Below are 19,694 nucleotides of genomic sequence, written 5' to 3'. Positions count from 1 at the left end.
GGATCAAAGGCAACCATGACCTGGGACACCTTAGCAGATCCAGGATCAGCAAGATGGATCACAGGGTGATCAACAGATGTTTCAACAAAAGACATGCAGAGAGAAGAGAGAAAAATGCTTACAGCACCTGGTATTCCCAAGCGGTCTCCCATCCAAGTACTAACCAGGCCCGACCCTGCTTGGCTTCCGAGTTCGGACGAGATCGGGCGTGTTCAGGGCGGTGTGGCCGTAAGCCACAGTCCCCGTGACAAATATGTGTTACATAGGTGCTGGAACCATACGTTGCCCCTATTTTACCAGAGAGTTGGCTTGAGAGGCTGATGTTGAGCTTGCACGTCGACTTCCCTGATGTGATTGTTCTCTGCAGCTGAAAATGGGACTCTCAGATAACTTAGTGTGTGTCTGTCAAGCTCCTCTGTTCTCTGTGTGTAGTTTGGTGTTCATGGTCATACAGAGAAACCAGGGAAGCTCAATCCCACGACGTGCTCATAAACTGCGTCTTTTCTAAAGATTATAGCTCCATTTTAGAAGTCAGAATACAATGGCTCCCTGAAACTACCACCATGTACCGCTGGTTTTGTTATTTCACAAGAGTTGGGAAGAGTGCACCGTTCCCGGCGGCACTGCAGTACCGGGTCGATGCGTGGAGTGAACGGAGCAAGCCCCTTTTTCAACCCCTGTGCCTAAAAATCCATTTAATATGTAGTCCTCATATAGAGGACGTATCAGATATTAAACTGATAAGAACAGATACTACACTTGATCTTAGCCAAAAGGCCGAGAAGCGATAACCCTCCACTGTTTCACGTCCGAGAGCCCTTCCTGGCACAATGCGCACTTGTGGCGGTGCTCTTTTTTTGCCTACAAAGCGTCACTTTGCACCTCCGCCCACCCGCTGCAGTGAGCACTCTTCAGCCGTTTCAGATGGTACAACTTTGCACTCCCGCCCGCTCCACTGAGCACCATTCAAACAACAACAATTTAGCGCTCCAGCTTTGAACATGGGCACGGTCTCAAGAAATAAGGTGACTCTACTCCGAGAAGTCACTTGGCACAGCAAGAAGATTTCCTTTGCACAGACAGAATGGGCTTCACCCGCAAAGGTAAAGCCTTCCAAAAATAGAAACAACTCATTAATGCTGCTCTCCACGGAAGTCTTTAGTAAAAGGCGAAAGACTTGTACGTTATGAAGAGAAACCAGAGTACGAGTATTTGACACTGCGGGAGCAGTGCATCAGGCTAGTTGGCATAGCCACCTTCCCCACGGTGAGCTTTGCTTGGTTGAGACGCTGGCTCCTCGGCCGACCAGGTAGGAACAATCGGGCCCTATTCAATGGCTGCTTTGTCTTTTACTCTGTGCAAAAGACTAGGGGTCTTGAGGCTTTGTTCTGACCGCTCATTGGGTGTAGAGGTTTTTTTCAAGCAATTCTCCCAGTCGGCCCAATCCCAGAGCCATCTCAAAGTGGAGTTCACTTTCACTCTCTTTTCGCAGACTAAAAGCCAGAGTTTTATCTCAGAAGCTAAGCAGAGTCGGGCCTGGTTAGTACTTGGATGGGGAGACCGCCTGGGAATACCAGGTGCTGTAAGCCTTTTGGCTTCTCCAGGCGCATGCAGTTTGACTGCGTCAAATGCAAAGGCAGTCCCTGTTTGACTTTTTGGAACTGCTCCTTTGTCAGGACAAAGTTAAATGTATGAGGATCAAAGGCAACCATGACCTGGGACACCTTAGCAGATCCAGGATCAGCAAGATGGATCACAGGGTGATCAACAGATGTTTCAACAAAAGACATGCAGAGAGAAGAGAGAAAAATGCTTACAGCACCTGGTATTCCCAAGCGGTCTCCCATCCAAGTACTAACCAGGCCCGACCCTGCTTGGCTTCCGAGTTCGGACGAGATCGGGCGTGTTCAGGGCGGTGTGGCCGTAAGCCACAGTCCCCGTGACAAATATGTGTTACATAGGTGCTGGAACCATACGTTGCCCCTATTTTACCAGAGAGTTGGCTTGAGAGGCTGATGTTGAGCCTGCACGTCGACTTCCCTGATGTGATTGTTCTCTGCAGCTGAAAATGGGACTCTCAGATAACTTAGTGTGTGTCTGTCAAGCTCCTCTGTTCTCTGTGTGTAGTTTGGTGTTCATGGTCATACAGAGAAACCAGGGAAGCTCAATCCCACGACGTGCTCATAAACTGCGTCTTTTCTAAAGATTATAGCTCCATTTTAGAAGTCAGAATACAATGGCTCCCTGAAACTACCACCATGTACCGCTGGTTTTGTTATTTCACAAGAGTTGGGAAGAGTGCACCGTTCCCGGCGGCACTGCAGTACCGGGTCGATGCGTGGAGTGAACGGAGCAAGCCCCTTTTTCAACCCCTGTGCCTAAAAATCCATTTAATATGTAGTCCTCATATAGAGGACGTATCAGATATTAAACTGATAAGAACAGATACTACACTTGATCTTAGCCAAAAGGCCGAGAAGCGATAACCCTCCACTGTTTCACGTCCGAGAGCCCTTCCTGGCACAATGCGCACTTGTGGCGGTGCTCTTTTTTTGCCTACAAAGCGTCACTTTGCACCTCCGCCCACCCGCTGCAGTGAGCACTCTTCAGCCGTTTCAGATGGTACAACTTTGCACTCCCGCCCGCTCCACTGAGCACCATTCAAACAACAACAATTTAGCGCTCCAGCTTTGAACATGGGCACGGTCTCAAGAAATAAGGTGACTCTACTCCGAGAAGTCACTTGGCACAGCAAGAAGATTTCCTTTGCACAGACAGAATGGGCTTCACCCGCAAAGGTAAAGCCTTCCAAAAATAGAAACAACTCATTAATGCTGCTCTCCACGGAAGTCTTTAGTAAAAGGCGAAAGACTTGTACGTTATGAAGAGAAACCAGAGTACGAGTATTTGACACTGCGGGAGCAGTGCATCAGGCTAGTTGGCATAGCCACCTTCCCCACGGTGAGCTTTGCTTGGTTGAGACGCTGGCTCCTCGGCCGACCAGGTAGGAACAATCGGGCCCTATTCAATGGCTGCTTTGTCTTTTACTCTGTGCAAAAGACTAGGGGTCTTGAGGCTTTGTTCTGACCGCTCATTGGGTGTAGAGGTTTTTTTCAAGCAATTCTCCCAGTCGGCCCAATCCCAGAGCCATCTCAAAGTGGAGTTCACTTTCACTCTCTTTTCGCAGACTAAAAGCCAGAGTTTTATCTCAGAAGCTAAGCAGAGTCGGGCCTGGTTAGTACTTGGATGGGGAGACCGCCTGGGAATACCAGGTGCTGTAAGCCTTTTGGCTTCTCCAGGCGCATGCAGTTTGACTGCGTCAAATGCAAAGGCAGTCCCTGTTTGACTTTTTGGAACTGCTCCTTTGTCAGGACAAAGTTAAATGTATGAGGATCAAAGGCAACCATGACCTGGGACACCTTAGCAGATCCAGGATCAGCAAGATGGATCACAGGGTGATCAACAGATGTTTCAACAAAAGACATGCAGAGAGAAGAGAAGAGAGAAAAATGCTTACAGCACCTGGTATTCCCAAGCGGTCTCCCATCCAAGTACTAACCAGGCCCGACCCTGCTTGGCTTCCGAGTTCGGACGAGATCGGGCGTGTTCAGGGCGGTGTGGCCGTAAGCCACAGTCCCCGTGACAAATATGTGTTACATAGGTGCTGGAACCATACGTTGCCCCTATTTTACCAGAGAGTTGGCTTGAGAGGCTGATGTTGTGCCTGCACGTCGACTTCCCTGATGTGATTGTTCTCTGCAGCTGAAAATGGGACTCTCAGATAACTTAGTGTGTGTCTGTCAAGCTCCTCTGTTCTCTGTGTGTAGTTTGGTGTTCATGGTCATACAGAGAAACCAGGGAAGCTCAATCCCACGACGTGCTCATAAACTGCGTCTTTTCTAAAGATTATAGTTCCATTTTAGAAGTCAGAATACAATGGCTCCCTGAAACTACCACCCTGTACCGCTGGTTTTGTTATTTCACAAGAGTTGGGAAGAGTGCACCGTTCCCAGCGGCACTGCAGTACCGGGTCGATGCGTGGAGTGAACGGAGCAAGCCCCTTTTTCAACCCCTGTGCCTAAAAATCCATTTAATATGTAGTCCTCATATAGAGGACGTATCAGATATTAAACTGATAAGAACAGATACTACACTTGATCTTAGCCAAAAGGCCGAGAAGCGATAACCCTCCACTGTTTCACGTCCGAGAGCCCTTCCTGGCACAATGCGCACTTGTGGCGGTGCTCTTTTTTTGCCTACAAAGCGTCACTTTGCACCTCCGCCCACCCGCTGCAGTGAGCACTCTTCAGCCGTTTCAGATGGTACAACTTTGCACTCCCGCCCGCTCCACTGAGCACCATTCAAACAACAACAATTTAGCGCTCCAGCTTTGAACATGGGCACGGTCTCAAGAAATAAGGTGACTCTACTCCGAGAAGTCACTTGGCACAGCAAGAAGATTTCCTTTGCACAGACAGAATGGGCTTCACCCGCAAAGGTAAAGCCTTCCAAAAATAGAAACAACTCATTAATGCTGCTCTCCACGGAAGTCTTTAGTAAAAGGCGAAAGACTTGTACGTTATGAAGAGAAACCAGAGTACGAGTATTTGACACTGCGGGAGCAGTGCATCAGGCTAGTTGGTATAGCCACCTTGCCCACGGTGAGCTTTGCTTGGTTAAGACGCTCGCTCCTCGGCCGACCAGGTAGGAACAATCGGGCCCTATTCAGTGGCTGCTTTGTCTTTTACTCTGTGCAAAAGACTAGGGGTCTTGAGGCTTTGTTCTGACCGCTCATTGGGTGTAGAGGTTTTTTTCAAGCAATTCTCCCAGTCGGCCCAATCCCAGAACCATCTCAAAGTGGAGTTCACTTTCACTCTCTTTTCGCAGACTAAAAGCCAGAGTTTTATCTCAGATGCTAAGCAGAGTCGGGCCTGGTTAGTACTTGGATGGGGAGACCGCCTGGGAATACCAGGTGCTGTAAGCCTTTTGGCTTCTCCAGGCGCATGCAGTTTGACTGCGTCAAATGCAAAGGCAGTCCCTGTTTGACTTTTTGGAACTGCTCCTTTGTCAGGACAAAGTTAAATGTATGAGTATCAAAGGCAACCATGACCTGGGACACCTTAGCAGATCCAGGATCAGCAAGATGGATCACAGGGTGATCAACAGATGTTTCAACAAAAGACATGCAGAGAGAAGAGAGAAAAATGCTTACAGCACCTGGTATTCCCAAGCGGTCTCCCATCCAAGTACTAACCAGGCCCGACCCTGCTTGGCTTCCGAGTTCGGACGAGATCGGGCATGTTCAGGGCGGTGTGGCCGTAAGCCACAGTCCCCGTGACAAATATGTGTTACATAGGTGCTGGAACCATACGTTTCCCCTATTTTACCAGAGAGTTGGCTTGAGAGGCTGATGTTGTGCCTGCACGTCGACTTCCCTGATGTGATTGTTCTCTGCAGCTGAAAATGGGACTCTCAGATAACTTAGTGTGTGTCTGTCAAGCTCCTCTGTTCTCTGTGTGTAGTTTGGTGTTCATGGTCATACAGAGAAACCAGGGAAGCTCAATCCCACGACGTGCTCATAAACTGCGTCTTTTCTAAAGATTATAGTTCCATTTTAGAAGACAGAATACAATGGCTCCCTGAAACTACCACCCTGTACCGCTGGTTTTGTTATTTCACAAGAGTTGGGAAGAGTGCACCGTTCCCGGCGGCACTGCAGTACCGGGTCGATGCGTGGAGTGAACGGAGCAAGCCCCTTTTTCAACCCCTGTGCCTAAAAATCCATTTAATATGTAGTCCTCATATAGAGGACGTATCAGATATTAAACTGATAAGAACAGATACTACACTTGATCTTAGCCAAAAGGCCGAGAAGCGATAACCCTCCACTGTTTCACGTCCGAGAGCCCTTCCTGGCACAATGCGCACTTGTGGCGGTGCTCTTTTTTTGCCTACAAAGCGTCACTTTGCACCTCCGCCCACCCGCTGCAGTGAGCACTCTTCAGCCGTTTCAGATGGTACAACTTTGCACTCCCGCCCGCTCCACTGAGCACCATTCAAACAACAACAATTTAGCGCTCCAGCTTTGAACATGGGCACGGTCTCAAGAAATAAGGTGACTCTACTCCGAGAAGTCACTTGGCACAGCAAGAAGATTTCCTTTGCACAGACAGAATGGGCTTCACCCGCAAAGGTAAAGCCTTCCAAAAATAGAAACAACTCATTAATGCTGCTCTCCACGGAAGTCTTTAGTAAAAGGCGAAAGACTTGTACGTTATGAAGAGAAACCAGAGTACGAGTATTTGACACTGCGGGAGCAGTGCATCAGGCTAGTTGGCATAGCCACCTTCCCCACGGTGAGCTTTGCTTGGTTGAGACGCTGGCTCCTCGGCCGACCAGGTAGGAACAATCGGGCCCTATTCAATGGCTGCTTTGTCTTTTACTCTGTGCAAAAGACTAGGGGTCTTGAGGCTTTGTTCTGACCGCTCATTGGGTGTAGAGGTTTTTTTCAAGCAATTCTCCCAGTCGGCCCAATCCCAGAGCCATCTCAAAGTGGAGTTCACTTTCACTCTCTTTTCGCAGACTAAAAGCCAGAGTTTTATCTCAGAAGCTAAGCAGAGTCGGGCCTGGTTAGTACTTGGATGGGGAGACCGCCTGGGAATACCAGGTGCTGTAAGCCTTTTGGCTTCTCCAGGCGCATGCAGTTTGACTGCGTCAAATGCAAAGGCAGTCCCTGTTTGACTTTTTGGAACTGCTCCTTTGTCAGGACAAAGTTAAATGTATGAGGATCAAAGGCAACCATGACCTGGGACATCTCAGCAGATCCAGGATCAGCAAGATGGATCACAGGGTGATCAACAGATGTTTCAACAAAAGACATGCAGAGAGAAGAGAAGAGAGAAAAATGCTTACAGCACCTGGTATTCCCAAGCGGTCTCCCATCCAAGTACTAACCAGGCCCGACCCTGCTTGGCTTCCGAGTTCGGACGAGATCGGGCGTGTTCAGGGCGGTGTGGCCGTAAGCCACAGTCCCCGTGACAAATATGTGTTACATAGGTGCTGGAACCATACGTTGCCCCTATTTTACCAGAGAGTTGGCTTGAGAGGCTGATGTTGTGCCTGCACGTCGACTTCCCTGATGTGATTGTTCTCTGCAGCTGAAAATGGGACTCTCAGATAACTTAGTGTGTGTCTGTCAAGCTCCTCTGTTCTCTGTGTGTAGTTTGGTGTTCATGGTCATACAGAGAAACCAGGGAAGCTCAATCCCACGACGTGCTCATAAACTGCGTCTTTTCTAAAGATTATAGTTCCATTTTAGAAGTCAGAATACAATGGCTCCCTGAAACTACCACCCTGTACCGCTGGTTTTGTTATTTCACAAGAGTTGGGAAGAGTGCACCGTTCCCAGCGGCACTGCAGTACCGGGTCGATGCGTGGAGTGAACGGAGCAAGCCCCTTTTTCAACCCCTGTGCCTAAAAATCCATTTAATATGTAGTCCTCATATAGAGGACGTATCAGATATTAAACTGATAAGAACAGATACTACACTTGATCTTAGCCAAAAGGCCGAGAAGCGATAACCCTCCACTGTTTCACGTCCGAGAGCCCTTCCTGGCACAATGCGCACTTGTGGCGGTGCTCTTTTTTTGCCTACAAAGCGTCACTTTGCACCTCCGCCCACCCGCTGCAGTGAGCACTCTTCAGCCGTTTCAGATGGTACAACTTTGCACTCCCGCCCGCTCCACTGAGCACCATTCAAACAACAACAATTTAGCGCTCCAGCTTTGAACATGGGCACGGTCTCAAGAAATAAGGTGACTCTACTCCGAGAAGTCACTTGGCACAGCAAGAAGATTTCCTTTGCACAGACAGAATGGGCTTCACCCGCAAAGGTAAAGCCTTCCAAAAATAGAAACAACTCATTAATGCTGCTCTCCACGGAAGTCTTTAGTAAAAGGCGAAAGACTTGTACGTTATGAAGAGAAACCAGAGTACGAGTATTTGACACTGCGGGAGCAGTGCATCAGGCTAGTTGGTATAGCCACCTTGCCCACGGTGAGCTTTGCTTGGTTAAGACGCTCGCTCCTCGGCCGACCAGGTAGGAACAATCGGGCCCTATTCAATGGCTGCTTTGTCTTTTACTCTGTGCAAAAGACTAGGGGTCTTGAGGCTTTGTTCTGACCGCTCATTGGGTGTAGAGGTTTTTTTCAAGCAATTCTCCCAGTCGGCCCAATCCCAGAGCCATCTCAAAGTGGAGTTCACTTTCACTCTCTTTTCGCAGACTAAAAGCCAGAGTTTTATCTCAGATGCTAAGCAGAGTCGGGCCTGGTTAGTACTTGGATGGGGAGACCGCCTGGGAATACCAGGTGCTGTAAGCCTTTTGGCTTCTCCAGGCGCATGCAGTTTGACTGCGTCAAATGCAAAGGCAGTCCCTGTTTGACTTTTTGGAACTGCTCCTTTGTCAGGACAAAGTTAAATGTATGAGTATCAAAGGCAACCATGACCTGGGACACCTTAGCAGATCCAGGATCAGCAAGATGGATCACAGGGTGATCAACAGATGTTTCAACAAAAGACATGCAGAGAGAAGAGAAGAGAGAAAAATGCTTACAGCACCTGGTATTCCCAAGCGGTCTCCCATCCAAGTACTAACCAGGCCCGACCCTGCTTGGCTTCCGAGTTCGGACGAGATCGGGCGTGTTCAGGGCGGTGTGGCCGTAAGCCACAGTCCCCGTGACAAATATGTGTTACATAGGTGCTGGAACCATACGTTGCCCCTATTTTACCAGAGAGTTGGCTTGAGAGGCTGATGTTGTGCCTGCACGTCGACTTCCCTGATGTGATTGTTCTCTGCAGCTGAAAATGGGACTCTCAGATAACTTAGTGTGTGTCTGTCAAGCTCCTCTGTTCTCTGTGTGTAGTTTGGTGTTCATGGTCATACAGAGAAACCAGGGAAGCTCAATCCCACGACGTGCTCATAAACTGCGTCTTTTCTAAAGATTATAGTTCCATTTTAGAAGTCAGAATACAATGGCTCCCTGAAACTACCACCCTGTACCGCTGGTTTTGTTATTTCACAAGAGTTGGGAAGAGTGCACCGTTCCCAGCGGCACTGCAGTACCGGGTCGATGCGTGGAGTGAACGGAGCAAGCCCCTTTTTCAACCCCTGTGCCTAAAAATCCATTTAATATGTAGTCCTCATATAGAGGACGTATCAGATATTAAACTGATAAGAACAGATACTACACTTGATCTTAGCCAAAAGGCCGAGAAGCGATAACCCTCCACTGTTTCACGTCCGAGAGCCCTTCCTGGCACAATGCGCACTTGTGGCGGTGCTCTTTTTTTGCCTACAAAGCGTCACTTTGCACCTCCGCCCACCCGCTGCAGTGAGCACTCTTCAGCCGTTTCAGATGGTACAACTTTGCACTCCCGCCCGCTCCACTGAGCACCATTCAAACAACAACAATTTAGCGCTCCAGCTTTGAACATGGGCACGGTCTCAAGAAATAAGGTGACTCTACTCCGAGAAGTCACTTGGCACAGCAAGAAGATTTCCTTTGCACAGACAGAATGGGCTTCACCCGCAAAGGTAAAGCCTTCCAAAAATAGAAACAACTCATTAATGCTGCTCTCCACGGAAGTCTTTAGTAAAAGGCGAAAGACTTGTACGTTATGAAGAGAAACCAGAGTACGAGTATTTGACACTGCGGGAGCAGTGCATCAGGCTAGTTGGTATAGCCACCTTGCCCACGGTGAGCTTTGCTTGGTTAAGACGCTCGCTCCTCGGCCGACCAGGTAGGAACAATCGGGCCCTATTCAATGGCTGCTTTGTCTTTTACTCTGTGCAAAAGACTAGGGGTCTTGAGGCTTTGTTCTGACCGCTCATTGGGTGTAGAGGTTTTTTTCAAGCAATTCTCCCAGTCGGCCCAATCCCAGAGCCATCTCAAAGTGGAGTTCACTTTCACTCTCTTTTCGCAGACTAAAAGCCAGAGTTTTATCTCAGATGCTAAGCAGAGTCGGGCCTGGTTAGTACTTGGATGGGGAGACCGCCTGGGAATACCAGGTGCTGTAAGCCTTTTGGCTTCTCCAGGCGCATGCAGTTTGACTGCGTCAAATGCAAAGGCAGTCCCTGTTTGACTTTTTGGAACTGCTCCTTTGTCAGGACAAAGTTAAATGTATGAGTATCAAAGGCAACCATGACCTGGGACACCTTAGCAGATCCAGGATCAGCAAGATGGATCACAGGGTGATCAACAGATGTTTCAACAAAAGACATGCAGAGAGAAGAGAGAAAAATGCTTACAGCACCTGGTATTCCCAAGCGGTCTCCCATCCAAGTACTAACCAGGCCCGACCCTGCTTGGCTTCCGAGTTCGGACGAGATCGGGCGTGTTCAGGGCGGTGTGGCCGTAAGCCACAGTCCCCGTGACAAATATGTGTTACATAGGTGCTGGAACCATACGTTTCCCCTATTTTACCAGAGAGTTGGCTTGAGAGGCTGATGTTGTGCCTGCACGTCGACTTCCCTGATGTGATTGTTCTCTGCAGCTGAAAATGGGACTCTCAGATAACTTAGTGTGTGTCTGTCAAGCTCCTCTGTTCTCTGTGTGTAGTTTGGTGTTCATGGTCATACAGAGAAACCAGGGAAGCTCAATCCCACGACGTGCTCATAAACTGCGTCTTTTCTAAAGATTATAGTTCCATTTTAGAAGACAGAATACAATGGCTCCCTGAAACTACCACCCTGTACCGCTGGTTTTGTTATTTCACAAGAGTTGGGAAGAGTGCACCGTTCCCGGCGGCACTGCAGTACCGGGTCGATGCGTGGAGTGAACGGAGCAAGCCCCTTTTTCAACCCCTGTGCCTAAAAATCCATTTAATATGTAGTCCTCATATAGAGGACGTATCAGATATTAAACTGATAAGAACAGATACTACACTTGATCTTAGCCAAAAGGCCGAGAAGCGATAACCCTCCACTGTTTCACGTCCGAGAGCCCTTCCTGGCACAATGCGCACTTGTGGCGGTGCTCTTTTTTTGCCTACAAAGCGTCACTTTGCACCTCCGCCCACCCGCTGCAGTGAGCACTCTTCAGCCGTTTCAGATGGTACAACTTTGCACTCCCGCCCGCTCCACTGAGCACCATTCAAACAACAACAATTTAGCGCTCCAGCTTTGAACATGGGCACGGTCTCAAGAAATAGGGTGACTCTACTCCGAGAAGTCACTTGGCACAGCAAGAAGATTTCCTTTGCACAGACAGAATGGGCTTCACCCGCAAAGGTAAAGCCTTCCAAAAATAGAAACAACTCATTAATGCTGCTCTCCACGGAAGTCTTTAGTAAAAGGCGAAAGACTTGTACGTTATGAAGAGAAACCAGAGTACGAGTATTTGACACTGCGGGAGCAGTGCATCAGGCTAGTTGGCATAGCCACCTTCCCCACGGTGAGCTTTGCTTGGTTGAGACGCTGGCTCCTCGGCCGACCAGGTAGGAACAATCGGGCCCTATTCAATGGCTGCTTTGTCTTTTACTCTGTGCAAAAGACTAGGGGTCTTGAGGCTTTGTTCTGACCGCTCATTGGGTGTAGAGGTTTTTTTCAAGCAATTCTCCCAGTCGGCCCAATCCCAGAGCCATCTCAAAGTGGAGTTCACTTTCACTCTCTTTTCGCAGACTAAAAGCCAGAGTTTTATCTCAGAAGCTAAGCAGAGTCGGGCCTGGTTAGTACTTGGATGGGGAGACCGCCTGGGAATACCAGGTGCTGTAAGCCTTTTGGCTTCTCCAGGCGCATGCAGTTTGACTGCGTCAAATGCAAAGGCAGTCCCTGTTTGACTTTTTGGAACTGCTCCTTTGTCAGGACAAAGTTAAATGTATGAGGATCAAAGGCAACCATGACCTGGGACACCTTAGCAGATCCAGGATCAGCAAGATGGATCACAGGGTGATCAACAGATGTTTCAACAAAAGACATGCAGAGAGAAGAGAAGAGAGAAAAATGCTTACAGCACCTGGTATTCCCAAGCGGTCTCCCATCCAAGTACTAACCAGGCCCGACCCTGCTTGGCTTCCGAGTTCGGACGAGATCGGGCGTGTTCAGGGCGGTGTGGCCGTAAGCCACAGTCCCCGTGACAAATATGTGTTACATAGGTGCTGGAACCATACGTTGCCCCTATTTTACCAGAGAGTTGGCTTGAGAGGCTGATGTTGTGCCTGCACGTCGACTTCCCTGATGTGATTGTTCTCTGCAGCTGAAAATGGGACTCTCAGATAACTTAGTGTGTGTCTGTCAAGCTCCTCTGTTCTCTGTGTGTAGTTTGGTGTTCATGGTCATACAGAGAAACCAGGGAAGCTCAATCCCACGACGTGCTCATAAACTGCGTCTTTTCTAAAGATTATAGTTCCATTTTAGAAGTCAGAATACAATGGCTCCCTGAAACTACCACCCTGTACCGCTGGTTTTGTTATTTCACAAGAGTTGGGAAGAGTGCACCGTTCCCAGCGGCACTGCAGTACCGGGTCGATGCGTGGAGTGAACGGAGCAAGCCCCTTTTTCAACCCCTGTGCCTAAAAATCCATTTAATATGTAGTCCTCATATAGAGGACGTATCAGATATTAAATTGATAAGAACAGATACTACACTTGATCTTAGCCAAAAGGCCGAGAAGCGATAACCCTCCACTGTTTCACGTCCGAGAGCCCTTCCTGGCACAATGCGCACTTGTGGCGGTGCTCTTTTTTTGCCTACAAAGCGTCACTTTGCACCTCCGCCCACCCGCTGCAGTGAGCACTCTTCAGCCGTTTCAGATGGTACAACTTTGCACTCCCGCCCGCTCCACTGAGCACCATTCAAACAACAACAATTTAGCGCTCCAGCTTTGAACATGGGCACGGTCTCAAGAAATAAGGTGACTCTACTCCGAGAAGTCACTTGGCACAGCAAGAAGATTTCCTTTGCACAGACAGAATGGGCTTCACCCGCAAAGGTAAAGCCTTCCAAAAATAGAAACAACTCATTAATGCTGCTCTCCACGGAAGTCTTTAGTAAAAGGCGAAAGACTTGTACGTTATGAAGAGAAACCAGAGTACGAGTATTTGACACTGCGGGAGCAGTGCATCAGGCTAGTTGGTATAGCCACCTTGCCCACGGTGAGCTTTGCTTGGTTAAGACGCTCGCTCCTCGGCCGACCAGGTAGGAACAATCGGGCCCTATTCAGTGGCTGCTTTGTCTTTTACTCTGTGCAAAAGACTAGGGGTCTTGAGGCTTTGTTCTGACCGCTCATTGGGTGTAGAGGTTTTTTTCAAGCAATTCTCCCAGTCGGCCCAATCCCAGAACCATCTCAAAGTGGAGTTCACTTTCACTCTCTTTTCGCAGACTAAAAGCCAGAGTTTTATCTCAGATGCTAAGCAGAGTCGGGCCTGGTTAGTACTTGGATGGGGAGACCGCCTGGGAATACCAGGTGCTGTAAGCCTTTTGGCTTCTCCAGGCGCATGCAGTTTGACTGCGTCAAATGCAAAGGCAGTCCCTGTTTGACTTTTTGGAACTGCTCCTTTGTCAGGACAAAGTTAAATGTATGAGTATCAAAGGCAACCATGACCTGGGACACCTTAGCAGATCCAGGATCAGCAAGATGGATCACAGGGTGATCAACAGATGTTTCAACAAAAGACATGCAGAGAGAAGAGAGAAAAATGCTTACAGCACCTGGTATTCCCAAGCGGTCTCCCATCCAAGTACTAACCAGGCCCGACCCTGCTTGGCTTCCGAGTTCGGACGAGATCGGGCATGTTCAGGGCGGTGTGGCCGTAAGCCACAGTCCCCGTGACAAATATGTGTTACATAGGTGCTGGAACCATACGTTTCCCCTATTTTACCAGAGAGTTGGCTTGAGAGGCTGATGTTGTGCCTGCACGTCGACTTCCCTGATGTGATTGTTCTCTGCAGCTGAAAATGGGACTCTCAGATAACTTAGTGTGTGTCTGTCAAGCTCCTCTGTTCTCTGTGTGTAGTTTGGTGTTCATGGTCATACAGAGAAACCAGGGAAGCTCAATCCCACGACGTGCTCATAAACTGCGTCTTTTCTAAAGATTATAGTTCCATTTTAGAAGACAGAATACAATGGCTCCCTGAAACTACCACCCTGTACCGCTGGTTTTGTTATTTCACAAGAGTTGGGAAGAGTGCACCGTTCCCGGCGGCACTGCAGTACCGGGTCGATGCGTGGAGTGAACGGAGCAAGCCCCTTTTTCAACCCCTGTGCCTAAAAATCCATTTAATATGTAGTCCTCATATAGAGGACGTATCAGATATTAAACTGATAAGAACAGATACTACACTTGATCTTAGCCAAAAGGCCGAGAAGCGATAACCCTCCACTGTTTCACGTCCGAGAGCCCTTCCTGGCACAATGCGCACTTGTGGCGGTGCTCTTTTTTTGCCTACAAAGCGTCACTTTGCACCTCCGCCCACCCGCTGCAGTGAGCACTCTTCAGCCGTTTCAGATGGTACAACTTTGCACTCCCGCCCGCTCCACTGAGCACCATTCAAACAACAACAATTTAGCGCTCCAGCTTTGAACATGGGCACGGTCTCAAGAAATAAGGTGACTCTACTCCGAGAAGTCACTTGGCACAGCAAGAAGATTTCCTTTGCACAGACAGAATGGGCTTCACCCGCAAAGGTAAAGCCTTCCAAAAATAGAAACAACTCATTAATGCTGCTCTCCACGGAAGTCTTTAGTAAAAGGCGAAAGACTTGTACGTTATGAAGAGAAACCAGAGTACGAGTATTTGACACTGCGGGAGCAGTGCATCAGGCTAGTTGGCATAGCCACCTTCCCCACGGTGAGCTTTGCTTGGTTGAGACGCTGGCTCCTCGGCCGACCAGGTAGGAACAATCGGGCCCTATTCAATGGCTGCTTTGTCTTTTACTCTGTGCAAAAGACTAGGGGTCTTGAGGCTTTGTTCTGACCGCTCATTGGGTGTAGAGGTTTTTTTCAAGCAATTCTCCCAGTCGGCCCAATCCCAGAGCCATCTCAAAGTGGAGTTCACTTTCACTCTCTTTTCGCAGACTAAAAGCCAGAGTTTTATCTCAGAAGCTAAGCAGAGTCGGGCCTGGTTAGTACTTGGATGGGGAGACCGCCTGGGAATACCAGGTGCTGTAAGCCTTTTGGCTTCTCCAGGCGCATGCAGTTTGACTGCGTCAAATGCAAAGGCAGTCCCTGTTTGACTTTTTGGAACTGCTCCTTTGTCAGGACAAAGTTAAATGTATGAGGATCAAAGGCAACCATGACCTGGGACACCTTAGCAGATCCAGGATCAGCAAGATGGATCACAGGGTGATCAACAGATGTTTCAACAAAAGACATGCAGAGAGAAGAGAAGAGAGAAAAATGCTTACAGCACCTGGTATTCCCAAGCGGTCTCCCATCCAAGTACTAACCAGGCCCGACCCTGCTTGGCTTCCGAGTTCGGACGAGATCGGGCGTGTTCAGGGCGGTGTGGCCGTAAGCCACAGTCCCCGTGACAAATATGTGTTACATAGGTGCTGGAACCATACGTTGCCCCTATTTTACCAGAGAGTTGGCTTGAGAGGCTGATGTTGTGCCTGCACGTCGACTTCCCTGATGTGATTGTTCTCTGCAGCTGAAAATGGGACTCTCAGATAACTTAGTGTGTGTCTGTCAAGCTCCTCTGTTCTCTGTGTGTAGTTTGGTGTTCATGGTCATACAGAGAAACCAGGGAAGCTCAATCCCACGACGTGCTCATAAACTGCGTCTTTTCTAAAGATTATAGTTCCATTTTAGAAGTCAGAATACAATGGCTCCCTGAAACTACCACCCTGTACCGCTGGTTTTGTTATTTCACAAGAGTTGGGAAGAGTGCACCGTTCCCAGCGGCACTGCAGTACCGGGTCGATGCGTGGAGTGAACGGAGCAAGCCCCTTTTTCAACCCCTGTGCCTAAAAATCCATTTAATATGTAGTCCTCATATAGAGGACGTATCAGATATTAAACTGATAAGAACAGATACTACACTTGATCTTAGCCAAAAGGCCGAGAAGCGATAACCCTCCACTGTTTCACGTCCGAGAGCCCTTCCTGGCACAATGCGCACTTGTGGCGGTGCTCTTTTTTTGCCTACAAAGCGTCACTTTGCACCTCCGCCCACCCGCTGCAGTGAGCACTCTTCAGCCGTTTCAGATGGTACAACTTTGCACTCCCGCCCGCTCCACTGAGCACCATTCAAACAACAACAATTTAGCGCTCCAGCTTTGAACATGGGCACGGTCTCAAGAAATAAGGTGACTCTACTCCGAGAAGTCACTTGGCACAGCAAGAAGATTTCCTTTGCACAGACAGAATGGGCTTCACCCGCAAAGGTAAAGCCTTCCAAAAATAGAAACAACTCATTAATGCTGCTCTCCACGGAAGTCTTTAGTAAAAGGCGAAAGACTTGTACGTTATGAAGAGAAACCAGAGTACGAGTATTTGACACTGCGGGAGCAGTGCATCAGGCTAGTTGGTATAGCCACCTTGCCCACGGTGAGCTTTGCTTGGTTAAGACGCTCGCTCCTCGGCCGACCAGGTAGGAACAATCGGGCCCTATTCAATGGCTGCTTTGTCTTTTACTCTGTGCAAAAGACTAGGGGTCTTGAGGCTTTGTTCTGACCGCTCATTGGGTGTAGAGGTTTTTTTCAAGCAATTCTCCCAGTCGGCCCAATCCCAGAGCCATCTCAAAGTGGAGTTCACTTTCACTCTCTTTTCGCAGACTAAAAGCCAGAGTTTTATCTCAGATGCTAAGCAGAGTCGGGCCTGGTTAGTACTTGGATGGGGAGACCGCCTGGGAATACCAGGTGCTGTAAGCCTTTTGGCTTCTCCAGGCGCATGCAGTTTGACTGCGTCAAATGCAAAGGCAGTCCCTGTTTGACTTTTTGGAACTGCTCCTTTGTCAGGACAAAGTTAAATGTATGAGTATCAAAGGCAACCATGACCTGGGACACCTTAGCAGATCCAGGATCAGCAAGATGGATCACAGGGTGATCAACAGATGTTTCAACAAAAGACATGCAGAGAGAAGAGAAGAGAGAAAAATGCTTACAGCACCTGGTATTCCCAAGCGGTCTCCCATCCAAGTACTAACCAGGCCCGACCCTGCTTGGCTTCCGAGTTCGGACGAGATCGGGCGTGTTCAGGGCGGTGTGGCCGTAAGCCACAGTCCCCGTGACAAATATGTGTTACATAGGTGCTGGAACCATACGTTGCCCCTATTTTACCAGAGAGTTGGCTTGAGAGGCTGATGTTGTGCCTGCACGTCGACTTCCCTGATGTGATTGTTCTCTGCAGCTGAAAATGGGACTCTCAGATAACTTAGTGTGTGTCTGTCAAGCTCCTCTGTTCTCTGTGTGTAGTTTGGTGTTCATGGTCATACAGAGAAACCAGGGAAGCTCAATCCCACGACGTGCTCATAAACTGCGTCTTTTCTAAAGATTATAGTTCCATTTTAGAAGTCAGAATACAATGGCTCCCTGAAACTACCACCCTGTACCGCTGGTTTTGTTATTTCACAAGAGTTGGGAAGAGTGCACCGTTCCCAGCGGCACTGCAGTACCGGGTCGATGCGTGGAGTGAACGGAGCAAGCCCCTTTTTCAACCCCTGTGCCTAAAAATCCATTTAATATGTAGTCCTCATATAGAGGACGTATCAGATATTAAACTGATAAGAACAGATACTACACTTGATCTTAGCCAAAAGGCCGAGAAGCGATAACCCTCCACTGTTTCACGTCCGAGAGCCCTTCCTGGCACAATGCGCACTTGTGGCGGTGCTCTTTTTTTGCCTACAAAGCGTCACTTTGCACCTCCGCCCACCCGCTGCAGTGAGCACTCTTCAGCCGTTTCAGATGGTACAACTTTGCACTCCCGCCCGCTCCACTGAGCACCATTCAAACAACAACAATTTAGCGCTCCAGCTTTGAACATGGGCACGGTCTCAAGAAATAAGGTGACTCTACTCCGAGAAGTCACTTGGCACAGCAAGAAGATTTCCTTTGCACAGACAGAATGGGCTTCACCCGCAAAGGTAAAGCCTTCCAAAAATAGAAACAACTCATTAATGCTGCTCTCCACGGAAGTCTTTAGTAAAAGGCGAAAGACTTGTACGTTATGAAGAGAAACCAGAGTACGAGTATTTGACACTGCGGGAGCAGTGCATCAGGCTAGTTGGTATAGCCACCTTGCCCACGGTGAGCTTTGCTTGGTTAAGACGCTCGCTCCTCGGCCGACCAGGTAGGAACAATCGGGCCCTATTCAATGGCTGCTTTGTCTTTTACTCTGTGCAAAAGACTAGGGGTCTTGAGGCTTTGTTCTGACCGCTCATTGGGTGTAGAGGTTTTTTTCAAGCAATTCTCCCAGTCGGCCCAATCCCAGAGCCATCTCAAAGTGGAGTTCACTTTCACTCTCTTTTCGCAGACTAAAAGCCAGAGTTTTATCTCAGATGCTAAGCAGAGTCGGGCCTGGTTAGTACTTGGATGGGGAGACCGCCTGGGAATACCAGGTGCTGTAAGCCTTTTGGCTTCTCCAGGCGCATGCAGTTTGACTGCGTCAAATGCAAAGGCAGTCCCTGTTTGACTTTTTGGAACTGCTCCTTTGTCAGGACAAAGTTAAATGTATGAGTATCAAAGGCAACCATGACCTGGGACACCTTAGCAGATCCAGGATCAGCAAGATGGATCACAGGGTGATCAACAGATGTTTCAACAAAAGACATGCAGAGAGAAGAGAGAAAAATGCTTACAGCACCTGGTATTCCCAAGCGGTCTCCCATCCAAGTACTAACCAGGCCCGACCCTGCTTGGCTTCCGAGTTCGGACGAGATCGGGCGTGTTCAGGGCGGTGTGGCCGTAAGCCACAGTCCCCGTGACAAATATGTGTTACATAGGTGCTGGAACCATACGTTTCCCCTATTTTACCAGAGAGTTGGCTTGAGAGGCTGATGTTGTGCCTGCACGTCGACTTCCCTGATGTGATTGTTCTCTGCAGCTGAAAATGGGACTCTCAGATAACTTAGTGTGTGTCTGTCAAGCTCCTCTGTTCTCTGTGTGTAGTTTGGTGTTCATGGTCATACAGAGAAACCAGGGAAGCTCAATCCCACGACGTGCTCATAAACTGCGTCTTTTCTAAAGATTATAGTTCCATTTTAGAAGACAGAATACAATGGCTCCCTGAAACTACCACCCTGTACCGCTGGTTTTGTTATTTCACAAGAGTTGGGAAGAGTGCACCGTTCCCGGCGGCACTGCAGTACCGGGTCGATGCGTGGAGTGAACGGAGCAAGCCCCTTTTTCAACCCCTGTGCCTAAAAATCCATTTAATATGTAGTCCTCATATAGAGGACGTATCAGATATTAAACTGATAAGAACAGATACTACACTTGATCTTAGCCAAAAGGCCGAGAAGCGATAACCCTCCACTGTTTCACGTCCGAGAGCCCTTCCTGGCACAATGCGCACTTGTGGCGGTGCTCTTTTTTTGCCTACAAAGCGTCACTTTGCACCTCCGCCCACCCGCTGCAGTGAGCACTCTTCAGCCGTTTCAGATGGTACAACTTTGCACTCCCGCCCGCTCCACTGAGCACCATTCAAACAACAACAATTTAGCGCTCCAGCTTTGAACATGGGCACGGTCTCAAGA

General features: G+C 48.8%; 35 non-coding genes across 35 annotated transcripts; all 35 read right to left on the bottom strand.

Moving 5' to 3' along the window:
* Positions 1-115: 115 nt before the first annotated feature.
* Positions 116-234, bottom strand: LOC142373366 (5S ribosomal RNA). Its single transcript, XR_012768463.1, has one exon. It is a non-coding gene; the product is annotated as a 5S ribosomal RNA (ribosomal RNA).
* Positions 235-598: 364 nt separating this feature from the next.
* Positions 599-789, bottom strand: LOC142367857 (U2 spliceosomal RNA). The gene has a single exon (XR_012767194.1). It is a non-coding gene; the product is annotated as a U2 spliceosomal RNA (small nuclear RNA).
* Positions 790-1,093: 304 nt separating this feature from the next.
* LOC142373320 (U5 spliceosomal RNA) lies at positions 1,094-1,206 on the bottom strand. Its single transcript, XR_012768453.1, has one exon. It is a non-coding gene; the product is annotated as a U5 spliceosomal RNA (small nuclear RNA).
* Positions 1,207-1,810: 604 nt separating this feature from the next.
* On the bottom strand, positions 1,811-1,929 carry LOC142373294 (5S ribosomal RNA). The gene has a single exon (XR_012768449.1). It is a non-coding gene; the product is annotated as a 5S ribosomal RNA (ribosomal RNA).
* Positions 1,930-2,293: 364 nt separating this feature from the next.
* Positions 2,294-2,484, bottom strand: LOC142367851 (U2 spliceosomal RNA). The gene has a single exon (XR_012767193.1). It is a non-coding gene; the product is annotated as a U2 spliceosomal RNA (small nuclear RNA).
* A 304-nt stretch (positions 2,485-2,788) lies between these two features.
* Positions 2,789-2,901, bottom strand: LOC142373315 (U5 spliceosomal RNA). Its single transcript, XR_012768452.1, has one exon. It is a non-coding gene; the product is annotated as a U5 spliceosomal RNA (small nuclear RNA).
* Positions 2,902-3,510: 609 nt separating this feature from the next.
* On the bottom strand, positions 3,511-3,629 carry LOC142373244 (5S ribosomal RNA). The gene has a single exon (XR_012768436.1). It is a non-coding gene; the product is annotated as a 5S ribosomal RNA (ribosomal RNA).
* Positions 3,630-3,993: 364 nt separating this feature from the next.
* LOC142369095 (U2 spliceosomal RNA) lies at positions 3,994-4,184 on the bottom strand. Its single transcript, XR_012767512.1, has one exon. It is a non-coding gene; the product is annotated as a U2 spliceosomal RNA (small nuclear RNA).
* A 304-nt stretch (positions 4,185-4,488) lies between these two features.
* Positions 4,489-4,601, bottom strand: LOC142373308 (U5 spliceosomal RNA). Its single transcript, XR_012768451.1, has one exon. It is a non-coding gene; the product is annotated as a U5 spliceosomal RNA (small nuclear RNA).
* A 604-nt stretch (positions 4,602-5,205) lies between these two features.
* Positions 5,206-5,324, bottom strand: LOC142375227 (5S ribosomal RNA). The gene has a single exon (XR_012768904.1). It is a non-coding gene; the product is annotated as a 5S ribosomal RNA (ribosomal RNA).
* A 364-nt stretch (positions 5,325-5,688) lies between these two features.
* LOC142367843 (U2 spliceosomal RNA) lies at positions 5,689-5,879 on the bottom strand. The gene has a single exon (XR_012767190.1). It is a non-coding gene; the product is annotated as a U2 spliceosomal RNA (small nuclear RNA).
* A 304-nt stretch (positions 5,880-6,183) lies between these two features.
* On the bottom strand, positions 6,184-6,296 carry LOC142373302 (U5 spliceosomal RNA). The gene has a single exon (XR_012768450.1). It is a non-coding gene; the product is annotated as a U5 spliceosomal RNA (small nuclear RNA).
* A 609-nt stretch (positions 6,297-6,905) lies between these two features.
* Positions 6,906-7,024, bottom strand: LOC142373190 (5S ribosomal RNA). Its single transcript, XR_012768423.1, has one exon. It is a non-coding gene; the product is annotated as a 5S ribosomal RNA (ribosomal RNA).
* Positions 7,025-7,388: 364 nt separating this feature from the next.
* LOC142369089 (U2 spliceosomal RNA) lies at positions 7,389-7,579 on the bottom strand. Its single transcript, XR_012767511.1, has one exon. It is a non-coding gene; the product is annotated as a U2 spliceosomal RNA (small nuclear RNA).
* Positions 7,580-7,883: 304 nt separating this feature from the next.
* Positions 7,884-7,996, bottom strand: LOC142373287 (U5 spliceosomal RNA). Its single transcript, XR_012768448.1, has one exon. It is a non-coding gene; the product is annotated as a U5 spliceosomal RNA (small nuclear RNA).
* A 609-nt stretch (positions 7,997-8,605) lies between these two features.
* LOC142373144 (5S ribosomal RNA) lies at positions 8,606-8,724 on the bottom strand. The gene has a single exon (XR_012768409.1). It is a non-coding gene; the product is annotated as a 5S ribosomal RNA (ribosomal RNA).
* Positions 8,725-9,088: 364 nt separating this feature from the next.
* On the bottom strand, positions 9,089-9,279 carry LOC142369085 (U2 spliceosomal RNA). Its single transcript, XR_012767510.1, has one exon. It is a non-coding gene; the product is annotated as a U2 spliceosomal RNA (small nuclear RNA).
* A 304-nt stretch (positions 9,280-9,583) lies between these two features.
* Positions 9,584-9,696, bottom strand: LOC142373283 (U5 spliceosomal RNA). The gene has a single exon (XR_012768447.1). It is a non-coding gene; the product is annotated as a U5 spliceosomal RNA (small nuclear RNA).
* A 604-nt stretch (positions 9,697-10,300) lies between these two features.
* On the bottom strand, positions 10,301-10,419 carry LOC142373085 (5S ribosomal RNA). Its single transcript, XR_012768393.1, has one exon. It is a non-coding gene; the product is annotated as a 5S ribosomal RNA (ribosomal RNA).
* Positions 10,420-10,783: 364 nt separating this feature from the next.
* LOC142367835 (U2 spliceosomal RNA) lies at positions 10,784-10,974 on the bottom strand. The gene has a single exon (XR_012767189.1). It is a non-coding gene; the product is annotated as a U2 spliceosomal RNA (small nuclear RNA).
* Positions 10,975-11,278: 304 nt separating this feature from the next.
* LOC142373278 (U5 spliceosomal RNA) lies at positions 11,279-11,391 on the bottom strand. Its single transcript, XR_012768446.1, has one exon. It is a non-coding gene; the product is annotated as a U5 spliceosomal RNA (small nuclear RNA).
* A 609-nt stretch (positions 11,392-12,000) lies between these two features.
* LOC142373011 (5S ribosomal RNA) lies at positions 12,001-12,119 on the bottom strand. The gene has a single exon (XR_012768380.1). It is a non-coding gene; the product is annotated as a 5S ribosomal RNA (ribosomal RNA).
* Positions 12,120-12,483: 364 nt separating this feature from the next.
* LOC142370131 (U2 spliceosomal RNA) lies at positions 12,484-12,674 on the bottom strand. The gene has a single exon (XR_012767799.1). It is a non-coding gene; the product is annotated as a U2 spliceosomal RNA (small nuclear RNA).
* Positions 12,675-12,978: 304 nt separating this feature from the next.
* On the bottom strand, positions 12,979-13,091 carry LOC142373276 (U5 spliceosomal RNA). The gene has a single exon (XR_012768445.1). It is a non-coding gene; the product is annotated as a U5 spliceosomal RNA (small nuclear RNA).
* Positions 13,092-13,695: 604 nt separating this feature from the next.
* LOC142375219 (5S ribosomal RNA) lies at positions 13,696-13,814 on the bottom strand. Its single transcript, XR_012768903.1, has one exon. It is a non-coding gene; the product is annotated as a 5S ribosomal RNA (ribosomal RNA).
* A 364-nt stretch (positions 13,815-14,178) lies between these two features.
* On the bottom strand, positions 14,179-14,369 carry LOC142367829 (U2 spliceosomal RNA). The gene has a single exon (XR_012767187.1). It is a non-coding gene; the product is annotated as a U2 spliceosomal RNA (small nuclear RNA).
* Positions 14,370-14,673: 304 nt separating this feature from the next.
* On the bottom strand, positions 14,674-14,786 carry LOC142373274 (U5 spliceosomal RNA). The gene has a single exon (XR_012768444.1). It is a non-coding gene; the product is annotated as a U5 spliceosomal RNA (small nuclear RNA).
* A 609-nt stretch (positions 14,787-15,395) lies between these two features.
* Positions 15,396-15,514, bottom strand: LOC142372954 (5S ribosomal RNA). Its single transcript, XR_012768367.1, has one exon. It is a non-coding gene; the product is annotated as a 5S ribosomal RNA (ribosomal RNA).
* Positions 15,515-15,878: 364 nt separating this feature from the next.
* LOC142369079 (U2 spliceosomal RNA) lies at positions 15,879-16,069 on the bottom strand. The gene has a single exon (XR_012767509.1). It is a non-coding gene; the product is annotated as a U2 spliceosomal RNA (small nuclear RNA).
* Positions 16,070-16,373: 304 nt separating this feature from the next.
* On the bottom strand, positions 16,374-16,486 carry LOC142373269 (U5 spliceosomal RNA). Its single transcript, XR_012768443.1, has one exon. It is a non-coding gene; the product is annotated as a U5 spliceosomal RNA (small nuclear RNA).
* Positions 16,487-17,095: 609 nt separating this feature from the next.
* Positions 17,096-17,214, bottom strand: LOC142372891 (5S ribosomal RNA). The gene has a single exon (XR_012768351.1). It is a non-coding gene; the product is annotated as a 5S ribosomal RNA (ribosomal RNA).
* Positions 17,215-17,578: 364 nt separating this feature from the next.
* LOC142369072 (U2 spliceosomal RNA) lies at positions 17,579-17,769 on the bottom strand. Its single transcript, XR_012767507.1, has one exon. It is a non-coding gene; the product is annotated as a U2 spliceosomal RNA (small nuclear RNA).
* Positions 17,770-18,073: 304 nt separating this feature from the next.
* LOC142373262 (U5 spliceosomal RNA) lies at positions 18,074-18,186 on the bottom strand. The gene has a single exon (XR_012768441.1). It is a non-coding gene; the product is annotated as a U5 spliceosomal RNA (small nuclear RNA).
* A 604-nt stretch (positions 18,187-18,790) lies between these two features.
* Positions 18,791-18,909, bottom strand: LOC142372831 (5S ribosomal RNA). The gene has a single exon (XR_012768331.1). It is a non-coding gene; the product is annotated as a 5S ribosomal RNA (ribosomal RNA).
* Positions 18,910-19,273: 364 nt separating this feature from the next.
* LOC142367824 (U2 spliceosomal RNA) lies at positions 19,274-19,464 on the bottom strand. Its single transcript, XR_012767185.1, has one exon. It is a non-coding gene; the product is annotated as a U2 spliceosomal RNA (small nuclear RNA).
* Positions 19,465-19,694: the final 230 nt, after the last annotated feature.

This window comes from Odontesthes bonariensis, chromosome 2 (assembly GCF_027942865.1).
Source record: "Odontesthes bonariensis isolate fOdoBon6 chromosome 2, fOdoBon6.hap1, whole genome shotgun sequence".
Lineage (NCBI taxonomy): Eukaryota > Metazoa > Chordata > Actinopteri > Atheriniformes > Atherinopsidae > Odontesthes > Odontesthes bonariensis.
The sequence above is the reverse complement of the archived record's forward strand: the minus strand, read 5'-3'. Positions and strand labels throughout refer to the sequence as shown.